At 40.2% G+C, this 22,136-nt stretch overlaps 1 protein-coding gene and 1 long non-coding RNA gene across 18 annotated transcripts in view; one reads left to right on the plus strand and one right to left on the minus strand.

The window, feature by feature from the left end:
• The window catches only part of NEDD4L (NEDD4 like E3 ubiquitin protein ligase), a 356,789-nt gene that overhangs the window by 110,829 nt on the left and 223,824 nt on the right, over positions 1 to 22,136 (minus strand). Inside the window, exons 4-5 of one of the 17 annotated variants that reach the window (XM_077135369.1) lie at positions 3,659 to 3,747; positions 3,463 to 3,548 (exon numbers count right to left, since the gene is read on the minus strand). The exons of 14 other annotated variants lie outside the window; for them this stretch is intronic. The gene's annotated coding sequence lies outside the window, so the exon portion shown is untranslated. 2 more of the 17 variants (XM_077135371.1, XM_077135372.1) reach the window with 2 other exon arrangements.
• On the plus strand, positions 753 to 9,914 carry LOC143662026 (uncharacterized). Its single transcript, XR_013165097.1, has 3 exons — positions 753 to 868; positions 1,753 to 1,944; positions 9,404 to 9,914. It is a non-coding gene; the product is annotated as an uncharacterized LOC143662026 (long non-coding RNA).

Consider the following 22,136-nt stretch of genomic DNA (forward strand, 5'->3'; position numbering starts at 1 on the left):
CCCCTAGATAGTAAAACTTTTCAAAAGGGTATTCTTGCTGTACATTCACTTCTTTAGACGTTACAAAGAAGTCTAAAGTATTTAGTCAATTAGAACAAATAAAGTAGCCCAACAACTCAGGCAGCACACACTTTCAGGATAGCTCTTTAACCACAAGAAAGTTCAGAATTAACTGTAATAAAAACACATTATGATGGTTTTACACACAGAATTAAGGGGCTATTTGCCTTTTTAAATTTAAATAACCAATAAAATACATACAGAAATAAATATAAAAAAGCCAGGTGCCATTAGACCATGTCTGATCTTGAATAAGAATCCCACCACTTTGGAAATCTACATTTCACACCATACAAACTGAGGATAAAAAGCCAATGAAAACACATTTGATTTATACGGGGGTTTGCATGCTTCAAAACACACCTGTGTACATCATCTTGTTGGCGAGGTAGCTTCTCAGCAGCTCCTGGAATGGCCAGGCCACTGGGACATAAGCTACTTCACCACTAGTCATTGGGCCTCCACACCAATGCACATGACAAGCAGACACTCCAAAGCTGGAGTTCAGGGGCCACATAGAAAGGGATATACTTCATTTCAGAAAAAAAGGATAACTCGGGTATTATGGATTGCCTCCACAAAGACATGTTCAAGTCCCACAGTCTTATGGATGTGAACTCATTTGTAAAAAAAGATTCTCCCCTGACACAATCAAGAAGAGGTCAAATGGAATCAGGGGGAGCCTGAATCCATTATGACCAGCGTCCTTATGAGCAGGGGGGATCTGGACATAGTAACAGTGGGAACAGGAGACAGAGGGAGACAGCTGACCACGTAACAGAGGTAGAGACTGAGTCACAGACTGTTGGTAAGCCACTGCCAGAATGCCACAGACTTCAGGCCAAGTGTGATGCTGCCAACACCTTCATTTTGGACTTACAGCCTCCAAAACTGATTAAGCCAATCATTTCGTGGTATTTATTGTAGCTGCTCTGTAAAACTAAGACACAAAGTAACTGCCTAGCAGCTACTCCTCTAGCCATAATCTACTAAGAAACCCTTACTTTACACATTTACTCAGAACAGAAAAAAAAATTATGTAATTCTCATCCCTGAAACACCTTAGTGTGTGTGAGTGTGTGCACGTGGGGAACGCCAACAGGTGAATGCCCTTGAGCACCTATGCAGGGAAGAGCCCAGGAGCTGCCACACCTTTATCCGTGCCTACAAACACCAGCCTGGTCCCCACCATATAGCAGGACCCACCACCCAGCCTTCACACAATCTGGAGGTGATTCCTGATTGTGTCTCCCACTTCGTCCTCTATGGCAATAGCACAGAAGCAGACTTACTTACAGTTAAACCAAATGTCCAGACATATGGCTGAACAAAACAATTTAAAACTTCAATTATATTAAAAGCCTTTCAAAGCAAAAATTAAGTACTTGACAAACCTTACCTTTACTGGAAAGAACAAGATGATGCTAAGTCCGTCTGATCTTAAGACTGGATACCGCCACAAGCAATGGAGATACGGACAGAAGCTACGGGACATTCCTGCGCATAATATTCCCCTTTCCACCATCAGTACCACCTGGCTTAAAGCTTTTTAACCCCTGAGAACTTCTATTCTGATAACCACCTGTGATTTTACAATACAGATAAATCATTCTTATTGCTAGCATAGTACCTATAACTCCACTTCTGGGCAATGCTGAGTTTCCATTAGCACATTTTGCTCTTCACTTTCAGGGCTGGGATATGAGGAGCATCTGCTAAAAGCTACTTTGAGGCAAAAAGCAAGATTCTTCAAATAGCATTTCACTGCAAGCAGCATTAGACAATATTTTCTCAGCATTCACCGAATTTCCCCAAGGTGGGCCTGTTTGCCAGGCCAGGAAGAACAATAAAAAGTGTATTGATCTGTGCTGGTGAGGAGGCCAGGTAAGCTATCTTCTCAAAAGGGATGTCTCACAAGTTGAGGCTGTGTGTGTAGCACCAGTAGCTGCCCGGGGGCCTTGCTGTCCAACTAACCTTTTAAAGAGGAAGGGTTTTGGATTGTCCTCAAGTCTCACAATACGAAGGGGATGAAAGGTTAGAGTTAGGGCTGAGTTCAAATATTCCACCTCTCTTCTTGGGCAAAAGAAGAAACGCAAGTTTCTGATCTGAAGTTAGGTGTGGCCAATTGGCTTGCTTTGGTAAGAAATGTCCTTTCAGAGCAGCGTTTGATTTACTCTGCTGCTACCCCACGACGGCAGCGATGGTGGGGGCATTTGTTGGGGAGGATTCTTCACCATCACAGAGCCTTCAGCAATGATGAGGATTGCTCTCCTGCCAACACATGCTATACGTGTATCATGGGCAAGAAAGAAAAAACCCCTAGTGGTCTAATTCACTGATTTATATTTCTGCAGCACAACCTCATCTATCCTTGAATGATACAGATGAGAATTCTTGCTATTCATATTCTCTTCCCTACTGGGATTTCCAGCAAATAAAACTGATGGGGGTAAGGGAGCAGTAAGCAGTGGCCCACAATTTAGAGATCTGCTGGCACCGAATATAAATCTCAATCCACTAGTTTAGGATGAAACCTGACCCCAAATACAATATATCTTCTCAAAATCTATGAGTCCATTTTCCTGCTCCACTTAATTTAATCTTTTCTTGATGACTGAGGATCTGCTTAATGCTGTACATCAGAGCTAAAGGTGCAGTGCTGCTAATATAAATAGTTCAGTGGCTAAAAACTCTGGGAAACATTTTAGTTCACACCAGCAACAACCACAAGGATTCTCTCTCACCCGAGCTGGCTCCACCTCCTTGAACTCGGACTGAAAATGTGACAGATGGACTGGTCCCTTGGAATGCTCTGGCCAACTAGGACCTGGGAGCTGAATGGACAGGTCCTCCTGTATTAGCAAAGCCTGTTCCTGACACAGGGACAACACATATGTCACACACAAAAATGAGACTATTATTTACTATCTTCTTTTCCCTACAAACTTTGTCTTATAATCTCTACTGCTTAATTAAAGCCCTAGGTTATTAAGAGTCTACTTTATGTTCAAAGCTGTACTGCCCCAGAGTGTTTTTATTATTTGAACACAAACTGAGATACTTGAAAATAGAGAAAATATCTTCCAATGTGCTGTTGCCCCTTCCTATCCTCACTGGATATTAACCAGGTCAGGAGTTCAGTCACACAAAAACATGACACAATAATGCCACCAATTATCCTGGGCACTATTTCTAGGATTTGATTACACATCCATTCACAATAAAAATTTAAAAGCATCTTCTAAAATTTGGGCATAATATACACTAGTAGAAATGTCAAGATAGTAAATGTACTCAAATGGTTTCTCTTTTTTTCTATTATCAGGGGAAAAAAGTCCATTTTATGAGCTCACGTAAAGTAACATGGCTAATATAATGTTATACCAGTCTGAGCCCCTTTACCCTGCCGACAGAGAGCACTCAAACTCAGTGGAGGCATCACAATCTGCAAGACAGCTAAAGAGATCAAACCCAGTCAGGCCAGCTCACTAGAAAAAAACAGACAAAGCAAATTCATTTTTTCATTTATTCAACCATTAAGGAGGAACCCATTTTTTATTTCAGATCAATCAGACTGATCTGAAATGTACTGGCTTACCTTTATTTAATTTCAATCACTGCAAATGATATCTTGCAAACCTTATTGCATTCATTCAAATTTCTTGGAGTATAAATTTTGGTGTCATCCTAAAATCACATGAATAAATGGGATTTTATAAAATCAGGAAAAGTAGCTCAACCCTTCTTTCTAGAAAGAGCTCTTATCCTACCTATGAGATGGCAGACCTCGATTTACCAGCTAAAGGGCAGCATTTTAACCAGATTAGAAAATGTTCCTGGTTGCCAGGAACACAATGAACAAATGGAAAAGAAGCAAACCCAAACCATGCACTGACACTTCACTGTAAAATATATTACAGATGGCTTTACCTTTTACGTAAAAGTTACATTTCTTAAACTTTTTACAGTTTAAAACTGATTCAGTAAGTCAGTTATAAATCATTAAGGAAAAAAAAGTAATTTTTTTCTCCAAATCAAGTTTTCAAAGGTTAGGGGTCATCATCACTGATGTGTTTATGGTACTTTGCTTTTCGTAATCTTTTTTTTTGGTGGAGATGCCGGGGAACAAAGCTTTTCTTAATCTTGTTTGGTAGGCATGGAGAACAGAAGAAGGAATAATTATCTAATGATTAAAGGAGATTTTATGAAATTAAAAAGGGACCATGAAGTAGAAGTTGAGAAAAAGGAAGGATGAAAAGGGTGCCAGAAAGTAGGCAGAAAGTCAGACAACAAGAAACAAAGCCTCCTCCTCAATAGGTTTTAAAATCTACACTGCCCAGTAATGCTAACTAATATATTCTACTAGAAATCTTACAATTTCCACCACGGTTATCTACTCCCGATAAAAGTGAAAGATAAAACGGAAAATTTAGCACACTGGGATGTATTATACAAACAGAAAGTAGTTCGTTATGAAATAAGCCATTTCCTGGTTAATCTTTTACCAAATTCCTCTGATGTTCTTTTAAATGTCTCTCAAACAGGTAGCAGAGAATCATCAGTCTTACCTTTGGGTAATGGGATGATGAAAAATTCTAGTTTTCTGATTTTTAAATTTTTGTATAATGACCACATATTAATTATGGTATGACACAGAAAAAAAAATGTCCTTAGAATAACTGAAAGGCTATTTCTCAGATTCAGCCCTCTCTTTTTTTTAAAACTTTTTTTCATTAATTAAAAAAATTAACAAACAAAACATAAGATATCATTCCATTCTACATATACAATCAGTAATTCTTAATATCATCACATAGTTGCATATTCATCATTTCTTAGAACATTTGCATCAATTTAGAAAAAGAAATAAAAAGACAACAGAAAAAGAAATAAAACGATAATAGAGAAAAAAAAGATTATACATACCATACCCCTTACCCCTAGCTTTCATTTACCACTAGCATTTCAAACTAAATTTATTTAAACATTTGTTCCCCCCTATTATTTATTTTTATTCCATATGTTCTACTCTTCTGTTGATATAGTAGCTAAAAGGAGCATCAGACATAAGGTTTTCACATTCACAGAGTCTCACTGTGAAAGCTATTTCATTGTTCAGTCATCATCAAGAAACACGGCTACTGGAACACAGCTCTACATTTTCAGGCAGTTCCCTCCAGCCTCTCCACTACATCTTGAACAACAAGGTGATATCTACTTAATGCGTAAGAATAACCTCCAGGATAACCTCTTGACTCTGTTTGGAATCTCCCAGCCATTGACACTTAGTCTCATTTCACTCTTCCCCCTTTGGTCAAGAAGGTTCTCTCAATCCCTTGATGTTAATTCTCAGCTCATTCTAGGGTTTTTCTCAGTCCCTTGATGCTGAATCTCAGCTCATTCCAGGATCTCTGTTCCACATTGCCAGGAAGGTCCACACCCCTGGGAGTCATGTCCCACGCAGAGACGGGGAGGGTGGTGAGACTGCTCGTTGTGTTGGCTGGAAAGAGGGGCCACATCTGAGTAACAAAAGAGGCTCTCTTGGGGGTGGCTCTTAGGCCTAAATTTTAAGTAGACTTGACCTATTCTTTGTGGGGTTAAGTTTCATATGAACAAACCCCAAGACTGGGGGCTCAGCCTATAGCTTTGGTTGTCCACACTGCTTGTGAGAATATCAAGAATTCAACTTGGGGAAGTTGAATTTCTCCCCGCTCTCACCATTCCCCGAAGGGGGCTTGCAAATACTTTCCCAGTCACTGATCAAATCACTCTGGGATTCACTGGGGCATCACTCTGGACAAACCAACAAAATGTCATGTCCTACCTGAGATTCCAAGTACTTATGACATTCAATCAAACTATCTATATGAGTTATATTAGGAAATGCTCTAGTCAAAATATAAATTTTGTAACAAACGTTTTTTTCAGCCCTCACTCTTAATTCCCTCTGCACCACTGATCCACCCTGTACCCCTGAGCTTCATCCATTGGCCACAGGACTAAGTCCATACATCTTACTAACTCCCCCAGAGTGATGCCACGTATTCAAGCATGGCTCCTAAAGCCTTGCCACATGGATCCCCCAATCGTCACTCCCTCCCACCTACCAGCTTTTCTCTATTTATTCAAATCCCACAGCTTATCCTGGAGCCCTGTTCAAACCTTCCCCTCTCACCTGCATGCTGTACTCCCCTCTGCCCCCATCAAGAAAGCTTCCGCATTGCCCAAAGATCCCTATAGATTGGAAGAAGGGTTAAAGAAGAAGGAGGAGGTGTAACAGAGAAAATGGAATTTAACAAATGAGTAGGAATGCTGAATCACTACATTAATATTTCTTCTAGCCTCCACTGCTTTTGGAGTAGCTAGAAGGAAAAATCTGAGATGACGGAATGGTAGCCCATGACAAATTCTGGGATCTGTTCTGTAACTACCTGTTGAAGTGTGCTTTGAACAGTATTACTTTTTCCTTTTTTTGCTTTGTATATATGTTTTATTTTATAATAAAAAAAATCTTTTTTTTTAAAAAAAGAAAGCTTTCTAACCAGGCCAGCCCCACAGGTCATTCATCACTACATATGAGACAGGTGGATGGACAGTCACGTGGTAAAACCTCTTGGTACTAAGGCAAGTTGGAGGCATTTTCTAACTCTAAAAAGAGGCTTGCTGTACCTACAAGCAAACTGCAGATTCCAAATGGGGTGGTTCGTCCAGCTCCACTCGCAGGGTATGCCTCAGGGATGGAGGTGCAGGAATGGGGCCAAGAACTCTTGGCAGAGCTTAGAGCAGGTGTTTGGGAACTACTGAATGAACAGTCTCTTGAACTCTCTTACATTCATCATAAAAATACTTTTATTATATAAAAAGAAACTAAATATCCATTTTTTTTTTTTATTGTCAGAAAATAAAACCCAAGCATTTAGAGCAGCGGTTGGCAAGCTATGCCTCAGGGCCCTGTGCTCAAATGGACCACAAGCTAAGAATGAATTTTATCATTTTTTAGAGCATTGGTTTAAAAAAAGAATCAGAGAATATATCAGAGAGACCATATATGGTCCCCAAAGTCTAAAATACTTACTATTTGGCCCTTTACAGAAAAAGTTTGTTGACCCCCCAGTTTAAAGGATAAAACAAATTCCTGTCAAATCAAACACTGTCACATACCATGTCCAAAAAACAGGTGAACAATGCAAAATCCCAGCCGTCCAATGGCTTATGACACAGATGCCATCTCTCTTTCCTCTCCTGCCCCAACATACTGATGACCCACTGTGTAGGAGATAACATCCACAGCCCTGGTTCGACCTACTTTTCCAGTCACACTTCCACTACTCTGAACCAGGCACCTATCTCCAGCCCAAACTGCTCTGCCTGAGAATTTCTCATCTCCAAGCCTTCTGCCTGGAAATGCTCTTTTCCACAGGTCTAAATCCCAGTTATTCTTTAAGGTCTGTTTGCACCTTTCATCCCAGAGCCTTTCCACACCTCGATTGTTGGAACCTGTAGTTTTATTTCTCTGTTCCTCTAGATAGGAACTTCCAACACTTAACTCAGCGCACACATGAATCTTTCCGTGCACGGCATTTCGTATTTAGCACATTGCATGGAGCTTTCCCGCACCTGCCACTCTCCTGAGACAGTAAGCATCTGAGGGCAGGTGTCATGGACACTCTCACCTTACTTACTATGTTTAAAAGTAGAAGCAGTCAAGTAGGTGTTCACTATGTGAAAGTTTTTCATCCTGAACATCTCCTTTTTCAAACTCTAAAATTTTAGTTGACTTGAGGGGAGACAGGCATGAAAATATCTATAGGTGCAAGATGGAGGCACAGCAAGGTAACAAAAGGCTTGGAAGTCAGGGATCAGAAAGAGGAGGAGGGGGCACTGGAAATCGGGAGGCTATGGGGAATTGAGGCTCAGAGGCCACACCATACATCAGAATGTGGATGGGATGGGGATGGATCCAAGGGTGCCATAGAGCAGGAAAAGCAAGCTGATACAGCCTCTGGGCAGCAGATGAGTATGAGAGAATGGGAGTCCTAGCTGAGAAGGGACACACTATGAGGCTACAGCACGAAGGATGCTCAGAGGAGTCAGTCTAGAGGCAAGGAGAGATCTAACCAGCCTGTAAGGAGGAGGCTGGCCTGGCAGTAAGGGGGACAATACTGGAGGGGGCTACCTCGAAAGGCAGAACGGGCAGGGCCTGGATACCAGCTGGGGGTAGCGGGTGAGCAACAAGGTACCGCCAAAGTTTCTGATCCTCAAATAGTGTTGGCCACACACTCGGGAGTAAAACTCCAAACCCCAGAACAGACTGCATTATATACAATGTTATGAAAAACACAGGTTTTGAGTGGAGAAAGCCTCTCTGAATTACTTAGGCCCACCTGAGGTTTAGTGCTATCAAAGAACTAGTTGGGATTATGGACAGATTCTTTTTTTTTTTTTTGGTCATAAAAAGAAGGCATCTTTGATATTTCTCAAACAATGACACTGAAACTGAAAATGAAGCTAGAGAAAAGTACTTCCAAGGTTATCAGTATATATAAGGTTTGGTTCAATATCCCTTAGATTAAGGCTCCTCCAAATGGCTGGGCTGGTTATAAAAACTGGGTTTTGTGTCCTTACCCTTGACAGCACAGCCAGTTGAGGCAGCAAAAACAGTAAGGAGTCAAAAACAAGCTGACCGAATGTACCAATGGATTTCAAACACTTATTTTTACAAAAGATATCAAACATAGAATCCCAGAACATAAAACATACTCATGATATTATAGCATTATACACTTACCATTATATACTTTGTAAGCATAAACTTATAATACCTATTTTCATAGTTGTTAAAAGTTAAGATAATAAAAAAGATATCGGTTGAATGTTTACAAAACCTGGAAAGCAGCCTTGGGAGCATAACTTGAAAACCACTGGCTTCAGTTAGCCCATTTATACCCACCAAGAAGCAAGCCAAGAATGGACATGTAACCCAGTGAACCAGGCAGCAATTAACATCTAGCAATTACCTAATGGAGAGTGACTGCCTGTCACAATCACAAGTCAGGAGCTGCCACATCAAGGAGAGAGACGTCTGGTCTACAGCGTTCCTACCAGCCTCCTCCGAGCTGACTACTTTTTCCCCATCCCCAATATCAATCCCCCACCCCACCCCAGGAACAAGAGCTCCTCACAGGCAGGCTAGCGCCCTTGATTCTCTGCTGCCTCAGGGTTATTCTAGAATTATTGTCCTCTATTTTATATGTTGCTTATGTTTTCACCAAAGCACTTTTCTTTCCCCTTGATAGTGCTTCCCTCACAATTTTCTACCCTGCTCCCTAACCCTCCACACCAGGTGAGCAAGATGCAGCTTTCAAATCAGAGCCTTCTGTCCACGGGGCCAGGCATATTCTGAGAAGCCAAGGCTAAAATGATTCCCCGTCAATACCAAGACCCTGTCCTCCACTGCGCGGCTTCACCAAGACCTGCTTTTCATTCTCCCTCCTCACCTGGCTGAACATCTGGCAAGTAAAAGCCAAGGGGAGCCAGGTCGACATGGCCCAGAGAAACAAACAACATCCAGGGAAAACAAGAAGTCCCTCTACACAGCAGGACATGGTCTACTTGCCCAGGATGCCCCAGCACAACTGCACCAACGCTCACAACCACGGGCCCCAACAGGTTCAGCAATTCCATACGCAGCCCCACACAGGCCCTGCTTGCACTGTAGACCTCATTCATGCCGCCATGTGCCTTCCTTAACGCTTAAGCCTGAATCCTCCTCAAGCCGTCTTAGGGGGAAGAAAAGGAACTATTAACTATCAACCTTCCCTAGAAAGCATTTTATTTTATTAATAATAAATAGATCGACCACTTGTAAAACACAGCTCTTAAAGTTATTTCATTGAATCCTTATAACTCAAACTCAAGTACTGTTAACTTCACTTTCCACATAAGGAAGTAGATTCGGAAAACGTAAGTGACCAAGGGGTCAGAGAACCTGTCAGAGGCAGAAAGTGGACCTTAAAGCCAATATTTCATTTACTTCACTCCAGCAGCTTGTTTGTAAAACTGCAAACAAAACCTTAACATGACCGGTATTTTTTGCTGTTAACTTGGAAAGAGTATGACTGACAAAACATTAGTATTAAAAAGTACCCAAGGAGGCTAAAGACAAACTAACCACTTGCTTCTGCTGGCACTAGTCCATACAGCCCCCCAAAGAGGTTGAGCAAGGCGAGTCCTCAGGGCTGCCCAGGATGGGTGACCTGACATCACCTGTCCACAGGTGACTGCTGTGTGCAGCCAGGGGTCTCTCTTTTGAAAGCATCCCTTCCCTTCTCTCTCCCATCCCCTTCCCAAGGAAATGCCTCTGTCCCACAAGTCTTGGTCAGGTAAGAGGTGAAGGGGATGCCCTCGAGGCACTGAGACTGCAGGAACAGAAAGGCAGGAGCCATAAATGTGGGGGTGACTCAGGCCATGGAGAGAGGAGAGGCTGAGGCTGCTGCCCAACTGTTAATTCCCTCGGAATGAAGGCTGGACGACCCCACACATCCTCACTGTCAGGATGCAGAGTCTTTGTTACTAGGTATCTTTTCAGGATTCTCAGGATATAGGGGACTCTAAGCTTGTCAGTTTTGGGGTTCTGGCGTGTGAGTAGGTGTGTGTGCTGTGTGGGGGTAGGATGATGGTTCATCCGGTGACGTGCAAATAATCCACTGAAGTGTGCAGGTGTGGTCTGTGACTGATGCTGGTTGTTGTGAGCTTGTCTGAGACAAGAGATTTTGCTTTATAGCAAACTTGGTTAAATCATGTTATATAAATCAAATTACTATAGAAACTAAATTGAATTTACTAAGCCCTGTTCTCTCTTTACTGAGTGCAAGGACCACAAATGCCTTAGGACACTATCTGACTTGAAATTCACTAGCATTCGAGAGGGAAAAACATGAAAACTACCCGCCTGTATTCACCCACGCTTACTGGGAAGAAGTCCTGACAACTCACCTATTAAACCAGATTAACAAAGAACTGGACCTTGGAGAGGCCTCGACGAAGTTTTGTTCTCTTTCGGCAGCTTCTAAGAATGTGGTGGTTTCCTTAAAATGACATGTATTTTTTCCTCCAAGTTGGATAACTCCATTCCTGATAACAGAACAGCCACTCCAGTGGCCTTTGGCCCGCTGCAGTTGTTTCTCAGCTGTCTCAGCCAAGTGCATCCCAGGACTTTTTGTCGGCCCATCCTGGGCACGGCTGCCCTCCTCCAGCTTCCGGGAAAACAGCTGTCCAAGCACTCCGCCATCCCACACCCCACAGAACTTACTACCTACATACAGGAGGAGGCTCTGTTTCACAAGCAAAGCTTAAACTCCCCAGAACTAACTCTCCAGGACATTCTCTCTTGGTTATCTATTGCTGTGTAAGGAACCACCTAAACACAGAAGCAGCCATTTGCCATCCCTCATGATCCTGTAGCCTGACTGGGCAGACTTGTGGTTTCCTACACAACTGTGGCCGTATGATTTGGGGGCCTGGAATGGCCAAGGCCGTGCCCTGCACCTGTCTGCTATTCTGATGGGGGTGGCTGTGGAGCTGGAGCCTCCCTCCAGGTGGCTAATTTGAGTGTCTCATGTGGCAGGTAGATCCCCAAAGCAGGCATTCACAGTGGGAGGAAGCGGGAGCTGCCAGTCCTTTTCAAGGCTGAATGCAGAACTGGCCGACATCACCTCCACGACATTGCACTGGTACAAGCCCATCTCAGGGCCAGCCCAGCTCCCAGGGCAGGGGGAATAAACTCTACATCTTGATGGGAGAGGGATTAAAAAAATCTCTTGTCTTTACTCTACCATGTTGTCTTCCTGCTTTTACTCAAAGATGCATATGCTGCCATAACCTCTGTCTATGGTCCCAGGGCCAGACCTAAAATCCCACTGAAGGTCACCAAGCCTGTCATTTTGGTCTAAAGCAAAGGACCTTGAAGGTTAGAGCTGAATGAATGGGTATGAACATCAGCCCACCAAATTGTCATAATGCCATAATGCCCTATCTACAACACCAAATAGTCAACAACTGCACAGAATCTGTATACTGGACATAATTACTTGTACCCACAAAATGAATAACAAACAAAAATGATTCAACTTCTCACCAAGTATTGCAAAAGTGAGGATGGATTCTAAAGACAGCTAAAGAACTCTTTCTGCCTTCCGTTACAATCCTGATCACACATGTCTTTATGATTTCTCAGAATAGGCAAAATAAATGGCACAGAATTTTAAAAAGGAAACCCAAAGTGGCTCCCCAGCATCTGTAAAGAAACAATGAGAGTAGAAGAAAGAGACCCTTATAACTCTCTAAGGCAATATTAGGTACTAATTTCTGTTTTTCCTCTGGAAATATGGAAGCTTTATACTTCTTAAAATACCCAATTTTGTTTTTCCAGGCTTTAGAGAAGATGAGCTCATTTAGGTTTTGTATCTATCAAGGAGCCTATGGGCCATTTTCTATCGGACAAGTGGACGTCATCTATGATGTGAGAGCTCAGGGGCCCCTGCACTCCACTGAACTTATCTTGGACCTTATCTTGGACTCTCCCCTTTGCTCACCAAGCTCTCAATGGTAACCTCGCTTAAGTTCCTCCAATGCTCCAACTCTTTTCTCAACCAGGGACCTCTGGATGTGCTGTTCCTTTTGCCTGGACCCACACAGCCCATGCTGGCTGCTTCTCATCCTTCAGGCGTCAGATCACAGTTAGCTCGAGAGGATTTTTTTCCTGATCCTGTTTCTTCACGTCAGCTCCAATTGTTCTGCCCCATCCCTTGTTTACTTTCTTTGGCACACTTACAAAAAAGTGTAACTATTATACTTGTTAGTGTCTTTTGATTATTCATAATTACAATAGTTAGAATATAAGCCCCTAAAAGTAGTGACCACCTCCATCTTATTTGCTACTTGCATCTTTATAACTTCGCACAGTACCTGGCACATAGAGGAATTCAGAAGGTCACTTTTCCTTCCTGACTTTTTTACAAAGGGAGCAAAAAAGCAAGCAAATCACATGACCTGTCTGGACTCAGTTTTTCTTTATAAAGGGGAGACTGACTGGTTAATAATAATTTCCTTCCAGCTTTAACACTGAACTGTAAATCATTCCACAGCCACTGACTAGTCAGATTTAGGAATAATTTTATTTATATGCATTATTTAGTGAGAAAATTCATTATCAACCCAGAAGTTTTCTTTCTAGTCTCTACTTTCCAGCTAATGGATTTCAAATTGTAAAATCGTAACACAAATAAAATGAATCTGGAAAGAAACACATTCTGTGATCTCATATAACACTGTCTTAAAAGTATATAAGGATCGAGTCCAATATATGAAAACAATTCAGAGAAGTAATTAAAAAGTATTTCTATTTTTCAAAAACTCTGAATTTATCTTTGAGACCAAGGAGGATGTCCAAACCATAATAAATTGCAGTCCTATGGTTGAAGTTGTAATTTGCTGACAATCTTCTTTCAAGCACATCCAAAATTAGCAACTAATTCTTTATACACACGTTATTAATAGACTCCTGAAATCCAGCGATTAGATTAGAGGGAAGCACATTCAGTGTGAAGTGGGGGAAACATTCAAAATGAAAAATAAAAGATGTATTAAACATAATTATTACCACAGATAATCAGTTAGGAAAATCACTCATTCAGTTCCGACATTTTTGCCCTACTCAATAGCATGATTGGTATGCACAATAACATACCTTTTGAGACAATTACTGATCCATAATCAACTCCAAATCTTAGTTTATAATTTGGTTTTCATAATTTATAGCAATCTAAAGCTTCTTGGAAAACGTTACTAGCTATGAGCTATTTAAAATAATCCTTAGTTGTTTTTCCCTAATTGTTACCACTCTGAAGGGTGACTTTTCAGAGTTTGAGCTTAATGAAAATCAGAAAGAACTTTTTGAGAAATAGCTTCAGGGGAAAGACACTCAATATCAAAAAGTGATCCTGCTTTCATTTTTAAAAAGAGAGTAGAATAAACCACTGAAGGCTTTCAAGTGTCCTTTTAACTTAAACCATAAAAATAAAAGCTGCTAACTAGTAGTGTGGTGAATTATAAAATCTTTTTTAAGAATACTTTTCATTTATTTGTTTTCACAGCTCTTCTAAGACTACAGTGGAAAATTCATTAACGCTAAAAGGATAAGGGTAAAACACAGATTGCAATAAAAAAAAAAGATAAACTAAAATTTAGTTTGCTGATATAAATGCAGCAGATAGGTTTGCCATCATATTCAATCACTAACCAACTGTGATGAATTTACATCTTTTGTTCCATAATAATAACAATAAAAACAGCAAACATTTATTAAACATTAATATGTGCCAGGCTATACAGCTGGCACACACTATCTCATTTAAAATTCTTATATTTGAATCTTACAATAAGCTATCCGATTCCAGAGACCTTCTAAGAGAACAAAGAAGAGTGAATAGGGAAAGGGATATAGAGGAGAAAGACAAAAGGTAGATCACACACTCTATTCAAAAAAGAGAACCACTCTCATCCTTCCTCTCAGCCTAAATATTTATTCTTCCTTTATAAACAAATGTAACAAATTTATCAAAACACTTTCTAAATCTTTTCCAAATGAGAAGTGGCAAATTAAAGAGGGGATGGGTTACTATACTAAGAACCACAAGAAGTGATAACTGATTAGCAAGACAAATGAGAAATAAACAAGCAGCAGAGTTTTTCAAAGATCACGGTAGTCTGGGAACTTTAAAGAAGTAGCAAAGTATATCATATACCACAGAAGACCCTGCCAGTACCTTGATAGATACAGATTTATGTGACAATGAATAGATCACAAAATAATCCATAGCTCTAAGGGTGACAGTGGGTCAAATAATTGTTGAGATAGACTTATGTTTCACTTAAGGCAGCAGGAGAGAGAGTGACAGAACAGTGTGAGCTATGGGCTAGTCTGAAAGCCATGCTGTCCTCAGGCAATCAGTCCATTTGCAGAAAGATTCAGATGGCTGAGATATGAGGGGAGTTAACACTCTCTTGGGCTGTAGTGTAGCAGGAAGAGCAATGGTTTGGAACCAGGCCACCTGACAGCTAAGCTCTGTGACCCCTTCCCTGCATGCCCTTGAGCAGCCACCACACTTTCCCCCAACAACAAATGAGAGGTTGGCCCAAGCAATTTCTATGCTCCTTTCCATTTTTTGATCTTCTGCTTTAAATACTGTAAGAAAGAGACAGCCTATTACCACTTCTCTGGAATTCACCAAGATTTGACCACTGGCCAAGAGTTTCCAGGAGAGGAGTTTTCAAAAGCCGCAGAAATGCATTCAGTTAATATTTGCAGAAGCGAGATACTTTAGTTACTTGGAGAAAAGCGGTATTTGCACAAGATAAAACAGGAAAGACCGGTCTTGCCTTGGCTAGCATTGGAATCCCATTTTTACTGATTTCTTTCAGTTGGGAACTTAAAATAAGGCTTTCATTTCTCAGCTATTTGGGAGATAAGCTTTTTTATACATAAAAAGAATACTTTGCAAATACCCTATTGGAAGGTTTTGTGGGTCTTATTGCATAGGTATTGCTCAGTCTCATTTGGATGGAGATTTATTCTGAAGCCCACTGAGCAACAAAAGGACACCCCACCTCCAGCAAGAGGCCTCACATAAACAGATGCCTATTTGGGGGTGATGAAGGAAGGGTATGTGGGAAGAAATACACTAAATCAGTGTTTATACCAAGGGTTACTAACCAAAGCAAGAGTTAGGGTGTCACTAATACAATCTTATTGTTCTTAACCCTGTACATCAAAATCATCTAGGGAACTTAAAAAATACCCATGCCCCACTACAACTAATATATCCATCTCTGGCCATGGGTTTCTTTAATGTCGTCAAAATCAGGAGGTCAAAATCAGCGAGATATTCTTTTATCCAGTCATACTGTCTCTGGCAGATTCCATTCTATTAAGAGTCAACCTGTTAATGAGCAGAAATATCAATAAATGAAACTAAATTAAAAAAAAATTGATAGCCAGTGGCCTACAATGGGCAGAGGGCAATACGTTATCAATCCTTTGCGCTTTATTGAACCATTTAAACATAACTCTGAGTGTAGAATGGAAAATCCCATAGTCTTGGAAATGCTTGCATGAACCTAGGATGCTTGTCTCAGAAATTTAAAGCATTGACTTATTAAGCCTTAGACCTCTAATTCTCTCTCTCTATAATGTTCATTTCCACACACCCCCGTCAACACACCCTACCGCCCACTTTTTTGCCTTTTGACCCCTCCCTCCCTAACCCCGCCCCTTCAGACATATCTTCCTGCTTCTGTTTTGCTTGGCAACAAACACCAGCATTCCAACCCATGCCACCTGGCCACTGAGAGAATATTGCAACATCCCAGGCAAAAGAAGAAACCTGAATAGGGAAAAACAATCTCCAGTCAGGTTTCTGTGTGCTGAGCAAGCTCCCTTGAACTGCAGGGCTCCACTTCATAAAGGAGGAGGCTCTGAATTACTTAATGCCATAACTGCCCAGGACCAATTGAGAGAATGTCCCCAGGGGCTCACTCACTCTCGCTAATGGGATAGTCCTTCCCCTCTTAGACGAAGAACTTCTGGATGAACCTTTGTCAAACAGTACAAAGAAATTGAAGAAAAAAGTCACTGCAGTCACATTATGAAGCCTCCAGGATTTCAGTACAAAGCATGATGCCTGCTTTTCCCCTTTGTGTCAACCCACGTCATAAGGGAACTTTTCAGCAGCTGAGACAAAGGAGCGTCTATTTCCTTAGCAAAGACTTGAAAATCCTCTCCCCATCGCTATTCATGTCTTCTCCAGGAACTGAGATTGGGTTCACCGGCTTCAAGCCCCCAGTCCTTCCTTCAAGGAAACACATGATGAACCAGAAAGCAAAAAGAATGAACTCAGAAACTGGGGAAAACACATGCAAAAATCCTGCCCCTGGACAACACTTTTGAAAGGCTTGCCTCTCTTCTTCTCTGTGGGTGAAGCTTGCAGGATAAATGAGCTATTTTAAAAACTGTGTATCTGCTTTAAAGCCCACACATTATTCATCAATGGACAATATGCCTTATAATAAATGCAATCTGCAAATCAGAAGCAGACTCTCTGGAGCAAAACTGCAAAAATAAATCCACCCACGTCCTGGCATGACACAGGCAGCAGAAAGCATCTTGAAATAACACTTGCTTAAGGAAACTAAAAGCTCCCCATTTCCTAGGCAATGCAACATGAAAATGACAGTCTAAGTACTGAGTTCAGGCTAACTCCTGGGAAATCGGACCACCTCCCCCTGCAAATGGAGGAATAAATGTGAAGAGGCGGACAGGGGTATAGGCCAGGGACCAGGCTCTGGCACTCTCCAAAGTAACATACATGCCAAACGGTCTCTCTGCCCTCCCCATCAGTGAAGTCTCAGCGCAGCAGCCTGATGCATGGAAAACATAGATTATATCATGCCACTCTTCAGTTCAAACTTTCCTATGGTCTTCCAGCTCCAAGCAATCCTAGTGGCCCTCCATGATCTGTCCACCCTCATGACCAGTGGTCTTCAAACTCTACTCATCATCCCAGTACGTTTCAGGCACATTATGTTCTTTGTTGTTTCCCCTGCTCACCAGACAAAGTGGACCTCAGGACCTTTGTACTTGCTGTAGCCTCTGTCCGGAATGATCTTTTCCCAGCTATCTGCCTTGCTCACCATCACCACTTGAAAGTGACACTCAGAACCATCCATCTACTTGTTCTCTATTCTGTTATGATCTAGAAACACCTACTTGCTCTCTGTTCTATTATGATGCAGAATTGTATCTATTCCATTGTCTGAGCTCTTCAAATCCAAAAGTAACAGCAAGTAGGGGATTTGGTCTGATAATAGATTTTTTCTATCATCTGTAAAAAAAAAATTAACCAATCTTCTTGCAAAAAATTTCTAATTAGTACTTGATAAAAAGGCTCTACTTTTTTTTTTTCAGTCATGTGACCAGGTACTTTCATCTCCAGGATGAGTTCTTTTGTTTCCTGCTATATCCTTTTCCTAAGTTGTCTCATCCACTTTTGGCTCCCAGAGGGTCGCAGGGCAAGGCTTGCAGGATTTCTGCTGTCTTATGGTCCCTCGATGGAGATGTCCAGGCACATGACCTGCTTCTAGGGTTCTACTGAGAAGGCCAACATGACTCTGTTTCCTAAGTTTTCTGAGTGTTCCTGTGAGAGCAGCAAACCATCGAAGGTAATGGGCCGCTCTGGCGTTCCCTCAATCTTCTTATCGCAGCGTGGGATTCCCCTTTTCTCGCTAAGTGGGTCAGCTCCTTGGGGACAGGGACAGCTCCTAGGTCCCCTGCACCCTAGGTGTCCTTCAGAACTCTAACATGTATTTATGTGTGGGTAAAACATCTCTCTGTCAAGAGACAGTAAACCACTTGTCCAGTATGCTTTTTAGAGAATGAAAGTCTCATTTTTCACACTAAATGCTAAGTAAATTCCTTGGGAATATTTTTGTGACTGACTCTAGCACTAAGGGCACAGGTCTTCATTTGAAATATAATAAGGCTTTAGGGCATTTGACTTTAAAATATGAAAAATTGACAATTTACTGTAAATTGCAAATTAAGCTCCAAGTTAAGTTACAATCTAAACCCAGGAGATTAATACCTAACAATTAGAATTGGAATTTTGCTCAAATGCTTAATTATGTTAACATCAGAAAGTATATTCTTAAGACCCTAGAGTTTTCATAAGTGAAAAATAATTTTTAAAATGGAAGACTATCAACTTACCTAATCCATATACATATTAACTAAAAAAATTTAGAAATTTGAAACTCTGCGTATAAACACACGAAAGGAAGGATTAAGAGTGTATTTATTTTCTGAAAGGTCTAATGGCTTAGATCTTGATACAAATGTACAATCACCAAATAATGTTAATAGTACCTTGTCTTAAAAACATGTCCATCCATCAATCTGTTCTTTGTAACATAATGGAGACCGAACCTACTTGAAAAGGAAAAAATAAAAATCTTTGTAACTTTATCTAGATTAACTCTACTATTTCAAAATGTGAGAATTTTAGTACATATAATTTATTTGCCTTACAATTTTTGAATATTTAAATGTATAAAAATCACTCTCAAGTCATATCCATGAAAATGTCACCAGCAATGAATATACTATTTTTACCCACATATTTTCCAACTGTATTATATATAGTTTTCCCATTTTTATAGCATAAAACAGTACAGAGTGACACAGCTTGGAAGTCAGACTTTTGTGTCTTTATTTTTACTCTCTTTGTTTTTTAAAAATCTATTATCACCTATACAGACCTAATCCCCAAGATAAAGGTGGGGGAGTTGGTGAGGGGACCTTAATATTTTCCCAATATTTACCAGAATTTTCACAACACAGATATAAGTCCACTGGTAAAAATATGTAAGTAAATTTACACAGAGTGAAAGTATATACTAGATGAGAAATTCTATAAATCACTAAGAAAAACATCTGTTGTTTTCCTTACCTTATTTTTTTCATGGGTCTGAAATTTAATACTTTTTTATTGCTCCATCTGTCCATCCTTTCATTTTTAATTTCCTTTTTCCCTTCCAAGGTTAGGAATATCCTTCAGAATCTGATACTCAATTTTTTTTTATTGTTTCTTATTCTATGATTTGATACTTCATATGAAATTATTTAATTCATCTTGAACTTATATTTTTTAGTGCTTGGTTTAGGTTGTAGATCCAACTTATATTTTTTAGTGCTTGGTTTAGGTTGTAGATCCAAGAAATATTACGGAATTTCAACTATCTCATGACTGCCACCACACACAATTGAATATACATACAGAAAGATGTTTTATTTGAATGGTGGAAATGAGGGTCATATTTTCCTTAATTTGTTTTGTTAAATCTAAATACATAGGTTTACACTTAGGTATTATACATCCTTAAGCTTACATTTTCCATAACATGATGTAGAGCAAGGTTTAACATTGTCTTGTACTGAATGTCATTTCAAGCAAAAATAAATACAGACAAGAGTGCTTAGAATTTTATATTTTTAGCCCTTTTTCAGGATAAATGCTCCACTATATATAAACAGTTTACAGAGTCAAATCCTATAAAGAAAGCTTACTCATCTCTGTTCGAGTCATGTTCCTACAATATGATACTATAATGAAGGTGACATGTATCTGTGTAATTCCTGTGTCTTTCCTACCATCATCCAGTGGCTGGAACTGTGTCCTCCCATCTCCACGTCTGAGGCCTGGCCAGCACTCACAGAAAGGCTCTGTGGAAGGCAGGCAGGCAGGGAAGGGGTTCATTCAATTTCATACTTAAGGGAAAAGAAAGGAGTTCTTCATGTGGATAACCACCTCCAAATTCTTCAGAGAACACTTTGTTAAACCCAACTTATCATGTAGAGAGTATAAAAAGCAGTCTATAATAAATACCAACATGTATCAAATTGTTTTTTTTTAAAAAAGCATGTTTTTTACTACCATAAAAAGTTATATCAATTTAAAAGTTAAAACTACGTTAAAATGTTTAAAGTTATGTAACAGTTCAGCATCTCTTTTCAAATGAAAAATCAAAAAGGTACCAAATTTAGGCATTTTAACCTAAAAGGAAGACAATTCAAAAGAACTCTGGAGTTATGCTATGAATTTACAGTGTTCAACTTGGATTAACTTCCTAAGAAAGTTAAGGAGGTAGGTTAGCCCTGCAATGCAGAACTTCCAGCCTGAAAAACTCTCCACATTTCAATATTATAACCATTTCCACTCCACCTCAACTCTTTTATTCAACTCCGTTAAAAAATCCCTGAACCAACGTAGTTTTTTCCTTCCTTCAAGAGTTAACTTCCTAGTCATATAAATAATATATTTTAGGGCGGGCCACAGTGGCTCAGCAGGTAAGAGTGCTTGCCTGCCATGCCCGAGGACCTGGGTTCGATTCCCAGTGCCTGCCCATGTTAAAAAAAAAATATAGGGCGGGCCGCGGTGGCTCAGCGGGCAAGAGTGCTTGCCTGCCGTGCCGGAGGACCCCGGTTCGATTCCCGGCCCCAGCCCATGTAAAAAAAAAAACAAACAAACAAACAAAATATAATAAAACAAGAAAATGTTTAAAAATGTTTCCCTTTCTTCCTCCCTTCCTTCCTTCTCTGTCTTTCCTTCCTTAAAAAAAAAAAATATATATATATATATATATATATATATATATATATATATATTTTATTATGAAGTTAAAAAAAAAATCTCTCTTACAACCTGAACCTTTGGAGAATAATTCAGTGTAGGCTTTATCTGGGATCTCCACTCCAGAGTTACTGAATGATTACTAATGGATTTTATCCAGGAGTTGAATTTTAGACACCCATGAACTAAAGGTGCAGTGGCGACAAACTGTGTCTACTCTGGATATCACTGATGTTATGACCTTAGGGAAAATGAAAACATAGCTACAACACTGAAAAATAACAGTCTCCCATGGAAATGGATGAGTGATTGCCATACATGAGTCATCAAACCTTTAAAAAGTTCTTGACTGACCCATAGAAAGTGAAAAAGAAACTATTTATATTACCAAATAATGAACTTAAACAACAATGAATGACCACACAGGTTGAAAGCAGATTTCTCAAAGTTACTATATGGGGAAGTAAAGGCCACTTGACTCACCCTGATGGATAAAAATTAACTCATAAAAAAAGGCAATAAAAAATGCAGAGATCTGTAAAAGAAAGATTTGCCTGGGAGAATGTTAGTTTCTGCTTCCCTGGAGGAATTCCGTAACTTTATCAGCACGTTCTGCTTGCCGATATGCCGCATAATAACTTAGAAAACACTGAATGGCTTCAAATAGGTGGGTTGGACAGTCACTTAAAGCAAACGATACAAAGTAACTCTATACCCAACAGCGCAACAATACTCAAACCAGGGAAAGCAAGGCCCCTTGCCGCTTGGTTTATGATAATTTTACTTCATTTCACGACCTCTCTTTCCAGAGAGAGATTTTGGCACTTTGTGCAA

Source organism: Tamandua tetradactyla, chromosome 18, assembly GCF_023851605.1.
Source record: "Tamandua tetradactyla isolate mTamTet1 chromosome 18, mTamTet1.pri, whole genome shotgun sequence".
In the NCBI taxonomy this organism is placed as follows: domain Eukaryota; kingdom Metazoa; phylum Chordata; class Mammalia; order Pilosa; family Myrmecophagidae; genus Tamandua; species Tamandua tetradactyla.